The sequence below is a fragment of the Crocodylus siamensis genome, chromosome 6 (genome assembly GCF_052110815.1).
Source record: "Crocodylus siamensis isolate JL-2025a chromosome 6, ASM5211081v1, whole genome shotgun sequence".
NCBI lineage: Eukaryota > Metazoa > Chordata > Crocodylia > Crocodylidae > Crocodylus > Crocodylus siamensis.
The window spans coordinates 89,363,970-89,377,695 of NC_143400.1; positions in this window are offsets into that span (position 1 = coordinate 89,363,970).

Consider the following 13,726-nt stretch of genomic DNA (forward strand, 5'->3'; position numbering starts at 1 on the left):
ATTATTCAGTTTGGGGTCAGTTATACATGTATCACAAAAAGCTGTTAAAATGCCCAGTGCATTTGAATGTATCTAGTAAAGAGCTGTTAAAAAAAGAAAAGGAAAAAAAACCAACCCCAAAATAAACACAATCCCTCACTTACCCCCAACAGCTGCAAACTGTTATTTCATCCTTTGCAAACTTTCCTCTACTAACTAAATAGAACTTCTGCTACTACAAATCTCAAATATGTACTGCAGAATACCAAAAAGAAGAAAGCCTATGTTGTCCTGACTAGCAGGCTTCTCTCTAGGGATGATTGGTCATTACCCTGGCAACCCTCACAAATGGCAAGTGACGTCAAGAGAGTAGGAAAAATGCCACGGAGAGCAGAAAGCACCATGCATTATAGATAATTCTGAGAATCATGCTCATATATGCACTAAATGGCTTCAAAAAAGCACCAGGGACCTTCCATTTTGCAAAGACGCCTGTAGAGGTGAATAAAAAACTTTCCTATTTTATTTAAATGGAGGGTGGGAAGGATCCTCGAGTGTCTAATTGCACTAAATTGGGTTCTATCGATTTCAATGAATTATTCAGGCATTGTCTCTCTCATGCTCTATTCTCCCAGCTCTGTCACAGGATCCCATTAAACACTTCATGCTAAAATATGGACAAGAGTCAATATTCGGGGCTTTCAGAATTCTTTTTTCATTTAAACTTATTTACTGCTACATGTCTCTTTATATGAGCTCTCTCACTTCAAGATGTGCAGAAACTAGTCTGGGACTCAGGAGATGTAGGTTAAATCCCTGGCTTTGAAGCTGATTGGCAGGCTGACCTTAGGGAAATACTGTCTCCTACCCGTCCTTCAGTTTCACCATCTGTAAACGGGAACAATTATATTGAATTATCTGGAAAGTGTTTTGGGATCTGTGGATGAAAAGCAATATTGAATAACTAGGCATTAATTCTGCTATCTATTGCATTTAAGATGCAATATTAACTAGCAGTCAGTAATCAAGTAAATGTACTTAAACTGTGCTCATTTTTACTGAAGGCTGAGTGAGCCATGGCAAGACTGAATTTTGTGATACAGCAAATAAGCAAGGTTAATGGACCATTAGAAACACTTTATTTATTTGGCAAGTAGAGTTCAGTTTTATTTATTAATGAGGGCACTTTACTCTGACAATAGCACAGTAGCAAGTGCTCTGCTATAGTCTATTTTGTAGAAGTTAACACGGTCTTAGCCAGATGACCCTGCCACACCTCCATTTCTTAGCTACTAATTTCCTTAGAAGTGAAATGAGAACATATTTTGTGCATGCAAACTACAGAGGAAGAATTCACGCCATGCAAATTTACCCACCGTAGGCCTGTTTTGACAGACCTCCGGATTGTAACACCGCTGTACTCTGCAGAATTTTGGACCTAGATGCAAACATTGCAACTAGCCTCCATTTGCTATCACAGACTGAAAAAAATTCCTAGTTCTAAACCTCCTTGGACAATCTTGGCTTTTTAAGAATAAAGGCATTTGATTTTTCTCTATAAATACGTAGTTACCATAGCCATATATAGTATTAAATATATTACAGACCTATAGATCAGAACTTTTTAAAATAAACAGAAAGCCTCTTTTTGGACGGTGGAGCTGGACAGTAGAATTCTGCAAAGACTGATCTCTGACACAGACTGCATTCTTATGAATTACTCCAAACATCTCTTATTTATACCTCTTCATTATCACCTGCCTTCAGATAGACTAGACTTCAGAGCAGTGATTCTCAACCAGGGAGCTATGTGCAAACACCTACGCTAAGTACAGGCATTCAAAAGCTTGAGCCTGAATTGATTTAATCTTTGCAGTTAGTCTAACCTGTGTAGATTGAACTGACAAGCAAGTGAACAGACATTCACTTTTAATTCCAGATATGCAGCCACAGGTCTGCAGTGGCTCAGGCTAGAAGCCAGGGGGCGCTAGAGTGAGCCCTCCTTCCCTTCAGGCTGGAAGGAAGATGACCTGGAGGGGAGGCATGTGGCCAGGCCCTGCAGCCTGAGTATGACTGGGGAGGGGTTTAAACCCCAACCCTGCAAGGACCCCAGCTGGGATCTGTCTGGCTTTTCCCTCCTGCTTGTGGCTCAGAGATCCCCCAGAGCTCCCTTCCCAACCCATGGGTGATCCCACTGAGCCTATGGGGAAGCCATAGGGGTAGTGCCCTTCGCCTGGCATCTGGTACACAGGGCCATGCTGCGCCACTGCTGGGTAGGGGAACAGTGAGCAGGGTGCACTCAGCTCGGTGCCTGGCTACCCAGGAGGCCCAGGTAATAGTGCTTGGGACTGAAGGGGTGAGCCTGTACCATGCATGCTGCTGCAGGGACTGAGGCCAGCCTGAGTGCCACACTCCAGTAGGAAGAAAGGGCTGCTGGGCAGGAGCTGCTTCCTCAGCTGCATGCTCAGCTCAGCTTGGTTCTGCCCCACGCTAGCACGGACATACTTTGCACCCCTTCCCCCCCCCCCCCGAAGTCTGGGCCCCTCTGCTCGGTGGGGTTTATGTCCAGGATGGAGCTGCTGCCACTGTGATCCCTCTGTGCATGTTCTCACCTGGGCTTGGGACTATTTCACTCCCCTTCTTCTCCCCCCAATCTGGCATTTGTTCTTGGGCTGCCCCAAGCAAAACCCCAGCCCTGGTGGCTGGGAAGGCACAGTGGGATTGCTTGCTTGCTGGGAAGGGGCTCTGGGGGTCCCGAGCCGTGTTGTCCAGCAGGCAGAACAGCCCAGCCCCGGTCTGAAAAGCATGCTGGGATGTGGGGGAACTGTAATTGAACTTGAACCAGGAAGGATTCACAAGATAAACCCAGAGATTTCAAATAGGGATTTATAGGGTCAAAAACCTTCTGACTTGTTATGGTCTTTCTCAGGTTCTTGCAAAAGAAGAATTGCTCTATTGTTTTTCCATAGTCTAAAAAATGAGTCAAAGCTAAGAGCTGGCATTTTCTGCGGTGCCTCGAGTCTAAAAAGACTGAGAACCAGTGGCTCAGAGAATACTGAAATACTGTTTCTCCTGCAGGTGAGTAGTGCTCCCCGGGCCTTTGGGCATGACAAACACTCAACAGTAGTCACCATTCAGAATTTTTTCTAATGCCCTCATCCCACGAGGTGATGAGTTCACTTAAGCCTCATAAAAGTCAATAAGAGTTGAAAGTATTCAGCAGTTTCTAGGATCAGGCCATTAAATACCTTTAAAATGTTACATGTTGAAAACATACAAAAAGGCTTAATGTTTTTCAGGTGCCTACTGGTGTAAAGGACATTGGTATGTATAGGTCTCTGTCTTTTGAAGTTCAGTCGTTCACCTTCTGCTTTCCTGAACGGGATTTGGAGAGGCCAGTGCTCATCTATATCAAGGGTTTGAGTGGCCCCAACATGCTGTGCCAGAGGGTGACAGGAAGTAGGTTTCAGAAAGCATCAGAACATATTACCAGTATTCTTTCTTTATAAGCTGTTAGTCTGTTAACTTGTTTAAACATCAAGGAAAAGGGTGAATGCCAATTTTCCTTTCATCCTCTATAAATATGATTCTGGGGAATATGTTATTGAGTAAGTGGAACATATCTTTTCTCCTTCTCTGTCCTTCTAGGGGACAGATGTTTGGCTGGTCAGATGATTCCAAACCCATTATTAGTATCCTTGCCCTTCTACATTAGCAGTATTACAGCTGCACTAGCTGATGCCAAGGACGTCGATGCTGAGAGACAATAATATTCTTCAGCAACAGAAACTACTGGCTTTTTAGCATTCTACTGCTTTCGCACATTTTGGCTTCCAAATAGAAAAGCTGTTGCCGTGATAATCAGTGAGCTTGATCTACTAATGCTGAGGAAAGGATACAGTCATCATTTGCAGAACTCAGGCATTTATATCCAGTATGTATTATTAGCTTTCAGTTTTTAATGGAAGGCATAGGGACAGATTCTGTCCCCCGATACAAGAACATACTCCCATCCCCTCCAAAAAATGTCTGCACTGATATTTTGTAGCAATTTCCTCATTTTTGGTCTATCACTGAGGCAGTTCAAACTAGTGCTAGCAACCTAGGAACGTTAGCACGGTCCGTATGAAGCAGTTCATACCATCTTATTCCATGCAGGTTAAAAAGATGCGATGGAAAAATGCTTGAGCCCTGTCTATACTGACACTTCTTAATGTAAGCGTTATGGACAAATAGCTGCCATATCCTAAGGCAAGAATGTCAAATGTATACTGTAGCCTATGGGCTAGATCTAGACTGTGGAGCCGTGTTGTATGGCTGGCAGGGCAGAGAGGCCGGGCATTTGAGGGTACAGAAAGCGGGGGTGCACCTTGCTGCTGAAATCTGTGGCATGGAGCCCTGCTGGGGGATGTGCATCAGTGGTAGGGGAACAGCCAAGGCCACATTAACTCCTGCAGCTCCCTGAAGCTACTTACCGCACCACAGTTGCTGCCCATCCTGCTGCTGCCACCACACCTGGATCTAGTCTGTGGGGGGGGCCCAGGGTCTGGATCTGGGTCAGACCCCTGTTCTAAAGGAAGCCATGAAGAGGGCAAAACATTATTAGTGGTGGTGGTGAACATGTTTGTTTAGCTTTTTAGTATGTTAAAAAAGCTGGTTTCTAAAAATAAACAAAGGATTTTAATTAACTGTTTATTAATTAGAGCTTTTCTTTGACTGAGCTTCTCACATTTTACTTACATTCTGACTTAAATGATATCCCCCGTCACCCTCCTGTTTTTTGCCAGCAGGCCTATGCCACAGCGCATTTTCATCATGCCACATCTGAGTCGCAGGAGTACGTACTCAAGATTGCCCACAGGCATAAGTTGACATGTCAGTGGCTCAAAAGGAGCTCACCATCTGCAGATCTTGTCAGTTGCTGTGGAATATCACATATTCCCCTGACAGTATTTGGAAACACCAACTTCTGTCAATTCCACTTCCAGGAGAAATTGTCAGAATTCAATGGGCCTGATGCTCCACTCACTCACGTTGCTGTAAATGAGGAAAGCTCCACTGGAGTCAAAAGAATTCAATCAGCATAAACTGATGAGAGAAGAGAACCGGACTCATGACTGATCCCTGAAAGATAACTATGCAATGGAAAAATACTGATTATACATGAGGCATTAAATCACGATTCGCACCATAGCTATTAGAAATCCCAAGAGTCTATTTGTACCAACAAACTCAATGAGCAGTATCAAATATTGTACAGATCTTATCTAACACCCCAAAGACATTTTAAAATAAGGCAGATTGACACAGACCTCTACTGACACTGTAATGAAGCTGTTGGCACTTTAAGCACTAGCAGTGGGATGGCCTCAGAATACTGATTTTCTGAGAACATTCATGGCACAACAGCCTTATCCTCTGCCCTCTGTATAAAGTCTCTTGTTTAGTTGTTATGGGTATCATCTATCCTGAAAGAAAAGTTTGGTCTTTCTCTGGGCCTGACTTCTTGTTCAAGACCCATGAGATCTATGCATGCTTTGGATAACTGGTACTACAAAGTATAGCACAGCAATTCTCAACTGGGTTGCCGTGAGATCCTTTAAAGGGGGACACACAAGACTAGAACTGTTAAGTGTGCAAACACTTGCACATCATTCACAAGATAAACCTGGAGATTTCAAATAAAAATCCATACTGTCAAAACATTCTCACCTGCTGTGGTCTTTCTGAGTTCTTTGCAACAAAAGAATCGCCCTAAGACAAGTGAAATTAGTTTGTGAATTGGGGTCCTGCTAAATTGAGAAAAGTTATAGAGGCAGGCCTTGAGTCCAAAAAGGTGGAGAGTCACTGGTATACCATAAACTGGTCATTGTAAAGTGTCCTTATATGAAATATAATTAAAACATGATAAAACCAAACAAGATTTTACAATTTGGCTTATTTCCTCAATCCTGCCGCTGCACATTTCCAGGTAGCCAACTTGACATTCTTTGTCCTTTGCTCTCCCAGTGTTTTATAACTAGGTTTATAATCTTTCCCCTGCTAGATGATCATAAACAACATCTGGTTTATTTTCAATGATTGACATGTATAGCTATACACTGCAGATTAGATCTCAGATGTGCCTGAGATATATTTGGCATATTTATGGGGAGGAGAGGGGAGGCGAGGGGAAAGTGAATCTAAGCCACCACTCAGACTCTCACGCCCTGGAGTTAGCCCTGTTCTTTGGCATAATTTCAAACCAGCCACGCTTTGGCTGGCTGCGCACAGCACCAAAGGGCGTTTCCAAAGACTGAAGACTGCTGAGGTATTCCAGCCACACTCCTTTCTCACCAAAAGCATCCTCTCTGATGGGGAACAGAATGTGGTGGGTGAAAAAAAGGGGGAGTGACAACTACATTAGCTGTCATTCATGGAATTCCCCTGGGCCTGGGAAATTATCATCATTTTAGGCTCTTTTGGCACATATTCAGTTGGTTTACGGGTTTTTTTGTTTTTTTTTGGGGGGGGGGGTTTACAGGCATAGTGCACAAAGCAAATGAAATGGGGATTTAGGTTTAGTGACTGTTTGTTTGCTTTTCTTACTCTGTCCTTCCTTCCTTTTTGTGTCCTTGTGACAAAGTATTTAGCAGAAATCGCATTTCTGTTGGAATCTGACAGCTGCACCATGAGCGCTTCTGTAGAGATTACTGAAAGATGATGAAGGTTTGAGAAGGTTATCTTCTAGTAAAAACAAGCACACCTTCTCCCGGGTGGAGTTTCACTCTAGTGGGTATGAGGCCTTGAAATACGAGGGTCATTAGAAAAGCTGTTGCTGTAAAGTATGTCCCAAATAATCGTCACACTGAGATTGGTAAGCAGACACCTTGTCCATTCTCTCTCCTCCTGGAAGAATATGCATACTGTAAAACTGTGGCAGCCAGCCTTCTCAGTAGGTGTGCCAGAAATCAGCCCCATACCCCATGCCACTCTGATCCCCTTCCCCCTGCCCAATATGCTGCTCTGCTTTCTGCTCCCTGCCCTATCTGCCATTGTGCTGCCTGTCCCCTCCCCAGTCTGCTGCATGCCACATGCAGAAACTGCCTATGCCAATTGTGCCATACATGTCACTGGCCTCATGTAGAACAAGCATGCCTGGCTCTACATCAGCAAGAAGTTTCCCCACACAGGAAGAATTTGCAGGTGTTAAGTAAGGCAGTTTTGCAAAGTGAAAAGGCCCCTAAACTGTGGTCAAAGATGTGGCCTGAGAGGTTTCAGAAAAGAAGTATTAGACTTCTAAGCAGCCTTGAGAAAAGTGAGGACTGAATTAGCACAGCCAGGAACTCCTGAGCTGTAACACTTCTTTTGTCGGTATCTTACTGTGAGACCTTGGATAAATTGTTCAGTTTATCCATCTAAAACTCCCTTTCTGAAAAACAAGAATACTTACAAATGTTCACAGTGCACTTGTGAGGATTGCTGTTTATACAATGCTGTCAAGACACAGAGCTAAAAGACAAGGGCACTAGCCTAGGATATGAAATCCCTGGGTTGAATTCCTTGCTTTGCTACAGACTTTTTGTACGTTACCCTGGACAAAGTATTCAGGCCCAGAACCCCAAAAGGACTCAGACATCTAAAGTGAGACTTAGATGGAAGACAGAGTGTGGTTTTCAGAATGCCTCTCTGACCTCTCAGGCACCTACGTTTTTTGCCAGCAGGGTTTTTTAGGCATCTAGAGTTCTGCTTTTGCTCGTAGGAAATGCCACCTTGGCAACCTAAATGGTTCAGCCTCTATCACATGCCTAAGGCTTGTTAAAGATCCAGAAACTGTTCCTCTGCCTAAGGCCTGTGATTGGTTCAGTTTGGTAAGCATGCTCACAGCATACCTAACCCACAGTGACAACATTGAGTTCAGCACAAAACACAGCAACTGTGGACAGTTTTTTTTCCTGAAAATATTGAGGTGGTGATAAGTATAATGGTCTCATGGTTAGCTTGCCCTCAGACTGATCGGGTTCAACCCCCTGATCTGGAAGGAGAGTACTCACAAAACCAAGCTATTGGCTAGTACTGGTGGGGCACTCTCCACCCCCCAGGGAAAGGTGTAGTTAGTACAAAAGAATGGAAGATTCATAGAGCCAGAGAGAGCAAGACCCTGTAGTTCAGCGGTCGCCTGGGAGGGCTGGTCCTGGATTCTAATCCCTGCTCCCAGAAATGCAACGGCCATTTAACACGAAGTACATAAACGAGTCCTGGGATCAGGGATTGGAACTTTGGACTCCCTTTTCCTAGGTGAGGGCCCTAACCACTGGACAACAAAACCAGTCCTGCTCTCCCAGCAGCATCTCAATGGACTGTGAATTCTTGGCTGCACGGTGGTACAGCTTCAACAGGCCAAGTGAAGAGTGTCTACACCTAAACTAGCTGACAGCCTGGTAGTTAGGGCATTCTTATGGGAGTACGAACCATGGGTTTGAAACTCCTTCAGGCTAAGGGGGTCCTCTGCTTCCTGGGTGAACAGTCCAGGGTGGATACCACCTTGTCAAACTGTTTTAAAAGAAGAACAAGCTAGTCATCCATTTCCAAAAGGGATTTCCTATCTCCAGGAGGGGATTCTGGGCTATTAACTCTAACCCAGTGGCACTTAAACTTTTGCTAGTTCAGGTTGGATGAGTGGCTTGGGGCCAGCATGGAGGCCAACATGGGCCCTGTGCCACCTCTCACAGCCACCTCTCACAGCTAGGATTGGGCCCTGTGCCACCTCTCACAGCCCCATGTAACCTCAAGGAGTTGCATGCTGCTTCCCTGGGCTCCGTGTACCTCCCCTAGCCCCTGTACTACCTCTCTTAGTGTCAAGCTGCAGGATCCTGGCCCACACTGCCTCCAGCCAGCCTCTGCATGCCTGGATAGGGTCCCAAGCACACCAATCTAACATGCTATCCAGGTCACAGGGGTCCCCATGAGTCTGGAAATTTGGCAGCAGGGAGTAACAATTTGGAGCAGCACCGAATTTTGTGACCCATGGGGAACCCTGTGAGCAGGATGGCATGGGTCTGTGGGTTGGGTTTGGCCTGTGGGCCAGCAGGTTGAGCACTCCCACTCTAACCTGTTAGTCATTTGTTAGGCACTTTTAAATCCTGGAGAGGGGTGAGATTTCAAACATTCTCTTCTCTGATATTGCCTACTTGTGAGTCGATGCTAACTTCTCCCCTCCCCTCCCCTCTGCCCCCTGCTACTGTTCAGCTTACTGGAGGTTGCAAATCCATTTTCAGGATCAAGCTCTTCCCTGCATTTGAAGGGAACTTAGGCGTTTAACTCAGGGTGGTGGATTCTGAAGACCAGGAACTTAAGAAGTTAGGCAATGCTGAATATCACAACACCCAAATTCCTTCATGGATCTAGCCTGTAGCCTCCATGTTATAGTCCCTCCATTATAAAATCAGGATAATAATACTTTCTTACTTTATAGAAGATAAAACCTGCATGGTGCCCAACTACTGTTGTTATAGAATACCTTAAAGGGCAACTGATAGGAATGAAAGGAATTAAATCACTAGTGCAACCAGGATGCTATTTTATCTCATGTAAACATCTACATTCATCTTTGACTGTTACAATCTGACCAAAACTAGGTGAAACAGGCTGGGATGGAGGAACCAGGAAGAGACGCAGCACTGTCAATAACCCATTGTCATTGTTGGTCTGTTGCCATGATCTAAAAGCTGGCATTGCTCTCTGGGGAGGGAGGGCAGTGAGATTACTGGAAGTTACATGACACTGCAATAACAGACCATCAGCGACCCAGTGAGGAAAGTAAAAACCCAGTCTGAAATACTACCAAATTTGATAGGTAGCACTCAGCATCCCCTTTCCACAGATGCTGAGGACCATTGCAGAGCAGGGGAAAATAAGACTGCACAACTCTAACCTGAGGCACTTGCAATCTAAATATGTGCAATTGTGCACACACCCACAGCTGAATTCTCTACGCTGGTGGAAGAATATTCCAAATCCTAAACTGCACACTTTGTACCTTTGTGTTTCCCAAATCCATGGGCTGATTAGCACCACAGAGATCCCCAGAGCAGGCAAGGACAGCCTAAGGTCTGTGCTTTTCTTGCAGTGGCTGTCAACAGTCCCCAGTGGCTAGTACAGCAGCAGGGACCAAGTAGGCACAGGCATACATCACTCAGACGCCCCCTGCCACACACCTGCAGCTGGTATAAGAGCCATTTTGGGGGCTCTTCACCACCCAACAATTCTCCTAGGCTGGAGAAATAATCTAGCAGCTACTAGACTGGCTTTATGGTTGCTCTGCAAAGCTTACATATTATATGGTGTCCATGAAACATTATGACAGTAAACTGGAAAAATAAAAATAACATTTAATTGAAAATCTTTTGCCATTTTAATTCCATATTTTCTCCACTGATTTTCTTAATTCCTATCAACTTCACCTCCCCCAGCAATCCTAGTCTGGGTACTAGTGCCACATGCTGGAAATCATGATAATACAGTATCTTCAAAATGTTTCATAAGAGGCATACTCCAGTCTAGTTTTGCATGGTACAGCCAAGGCAAAACAGGATTTGCATGTATATTTCTAGTGCCAGTGGGAACATCTACACTGCTAATGCCAGTTTCCAGTTTTGTTGAAGAAGACATTGCAGCAAAAAAGTATACTTTTTTTTTCTCAATGACCAGAGGATGAGCTGAAATTATGAATGACTTCCCCCTATTAAAGAAACAGGAGAAAAAATCAGTGTTTGTCAAATGAAATGAAAGGAATTGCTTACCCTTAGGAGCTATTGTGTGCAACCATCTCCTGGTTCTCCTGTAACAGTGCTGTTTTTTGTGTCTCCAGCTGTCTCCTATTGCTGGGTTTTAATATTTTCCCTGCATTTCAGTGTGACTGGTGTAGGAGGAGACATAAGTGGAGGCTGTCAGTCACCAGCCCACCCTCAGTGTGTAGCAGGCTGGGAATTGTAGTCCACGCCAACACTTGACTAGCTACTTTTCTCATCCAATGCAGTGATTCTGAACCAGGGTGCCATGAGATTGTTTTAAGGCTGCCATGCGGTACTGTGTAATACTGGCACAAATGCCTCCAGAACAAGAGAAACCCAGAGATTTTGAATAGGAGTCTATAGTGTCAAAGACAGTCTGATCTGCTGTTGTCTTTCTGAGTTCTTTGCAACATAAGAATTGCTCTATTATTTTTCTGTAGTCAAAAAATAAGTGAAAGCTAAGACCTGGTAATTTCCAAGAGGTGCTTTGAATCTAATGAGGGGTGTCTTCTTGAGTCTAAAGAGGTTGCCCTAGCGTAAACTTGGGATAACTCTGAGATCAGTAAACTTACACATTTATATAACCATTTTATAATAAGTGAAAGGAGAACCTGATTAAAATGACCTATTATGTTTTTGTCCAAATACACTATGACATATTGATATAGAGAAAAAGTATGGAACTTTACAAGTAATGATGATGAATCAAAGTTTGCTCTTGATTATCCAAGTGTAATCAAAATAACTCCACTGACTTCAGAGGGTTTACGAAGTCCACGGTGCCTTGAGGTACTTACCATTTAGAATAAGACAGAAACTGAGGCTGATAGCCTGTGCTGATTGAAGGGCTACAGAGGAAACCAATAAAAAACTAGAAACAAGGCCATCTTTTACGGGCTCACTTTCCAGAAAAGTAAAAAGCTTGCCTGAATCTTGGCCTGCTTTCTTTTCTCTTTGGCTACTATTTTGTTATACATGTATTCATTAGGAACCATAGATTCATAGATTTTTAGGGTCTGGAAGGGATCTCTCAAGATCATCAGGTCCAGCCCCCTGCACTAGGCAGGAAAGACAACTGGGGTCAGGTGACCCCAGCAAGGTGACTGTCCAGCCTCCCCTTGAAGATTTCCAGGGAATGGTGACTGCACCACTTCTTGAGGGAGCTTATTCCAGAGTCTGGACACCCTGACCATGAAGGAGTTTTTCCTGGAGTTGAACCTGAAGTGGTCTTCCAGGAGTTTGTGGCTGTTACTCCTGGTTTTCCCCAAGGGTGCCCTGGTGAGCAGTTGTTCACCGAGCTCTTGATGTATTCCCTTGATGTATCGGTAAGCTGCTTCCAAGTCCTCTCTCTGCCTTCTCTTTTTTAGGCTGAAAAGGCACAAGTCCCTCAGCCTTTACATGTATGGTTTGCCTTGCAAGTCCCTGATCATACAGTTGGCTCTTCTCTGGACCCTCTCAAGTTTTTCCATGACCTTGTTGAAGTGCAGCACCCAGAACTAGACACAGTACTCCAGCTGTGGTCTCACCAGTGCTGAATACAGTGGACGAATCACTTCCTTGGTTTTACATGAGATGTGTCTGTAGATGCATGCCAGGGTATTGTTTGCCCTGCTGGCTACAGCGTCGCATTAATGGCTCACGTCCATGTGATGGTTGATTATTACTCCTAGGTCCTTTTCAGTCGTGGTGCTAGTCAAATTGGTGCCACCGAGCCTGTAGGTACGTTGGGGATTGTTTGCCCCAGATGAACGCCTTACACTTCTCAGTGTTGAGCTTGATTCGCCAACCTCTCCAGCCTGTCCAGGTCCACCTGAATCTGCAGCCTATCTTCAGGTGCGACCCTGCTCCCCCATAACTTGGTGTCATCATTGGTAAATGAATCTTGAAAAGCTTTATGAGAGAACTGAGCTTGGCTGAACATCCATGTAAGCTGACAAAAGCAGCACTGTACCTGGAAACCAAATCCATCCCTCCGTATTTCACCTTCTTCTGCTACCCAAGCCTCACAGCGGGAGGCAGCCATCAGCCACAGGACCCACTGACCGAAGTGTCTTTACACTGGATATATAAAATCTGCAGTGCCTTGAGGCGTTTACAATTCAGAATTGGACTGAAACTCAAGCTGGCCGTCTATGTAAATTGAAGGGCTGAGGAGGATACCAATTATAAAGTAGAAACAAAGCCATCCTTCAGGGGATCACTTTCCAGAGCCAGAGAAAGGCATAAATCCTGACTCTCGGCCTGCTTGCTCTCCTTTTCAGTTGCGCGATGAATGGACACATTCCTTATGTGCCATCACAGGCCATCGAGTCCCTAGAGGGGACTGAGCTTGGCCGAACATCCACGTAAGCCAAGAGCGTCCCTCGCACCCGGAAACCGCACCCAGCCCTCTTGCGTGCCCCCCGGTTCAGGGCGTGGTCCCCAGGCCTCGCAGTGGGACATGGCGGCAGCCACACGCCCTACAGCACCCGGGGAACCTGTGCCCACCGCTCCGCAGGCTGCCCCGAACCCCACCGGCCTGTGGCACTGGGCTTCCCCTTCCGGCCCCTCCGCCTCCACAGCATGAGGGCCCAACGAGCCATGGTTGCCCTCTGAGCGGGGACAAGCGGGGAGCCTGGGGGGCACAGACAGGCTCCCGCAGGTCGGAGGAGCAGCCCTGGGCAGAAGGGGCAGCTGTGTGGGCACAAGAGGGACCAGGAGGAAGAAACAGAGCGAGGAGCAACGGCTGGCTGCTGAAGGGTCCATACTGGGAGCTGAAGGGTTAAATGGAGGGAGCTGACGGGTTAAAAAGTGCGGGCAGCGGAGCGGGGAGGAGCAGAAGAAGACCGGCCCCCTCGCTCCGCAACTACACTTGCCGCTTTCCTGCCATTTTTTTTGGCGCCGCATTGGCTTCTCTCAGGCTGCCGCCCTCCTTCTGCCACTCCCGATTGGCTGGCGGCCCGGGGCCCGCTCAGCGGTACAGCCGGGCGCTCCCC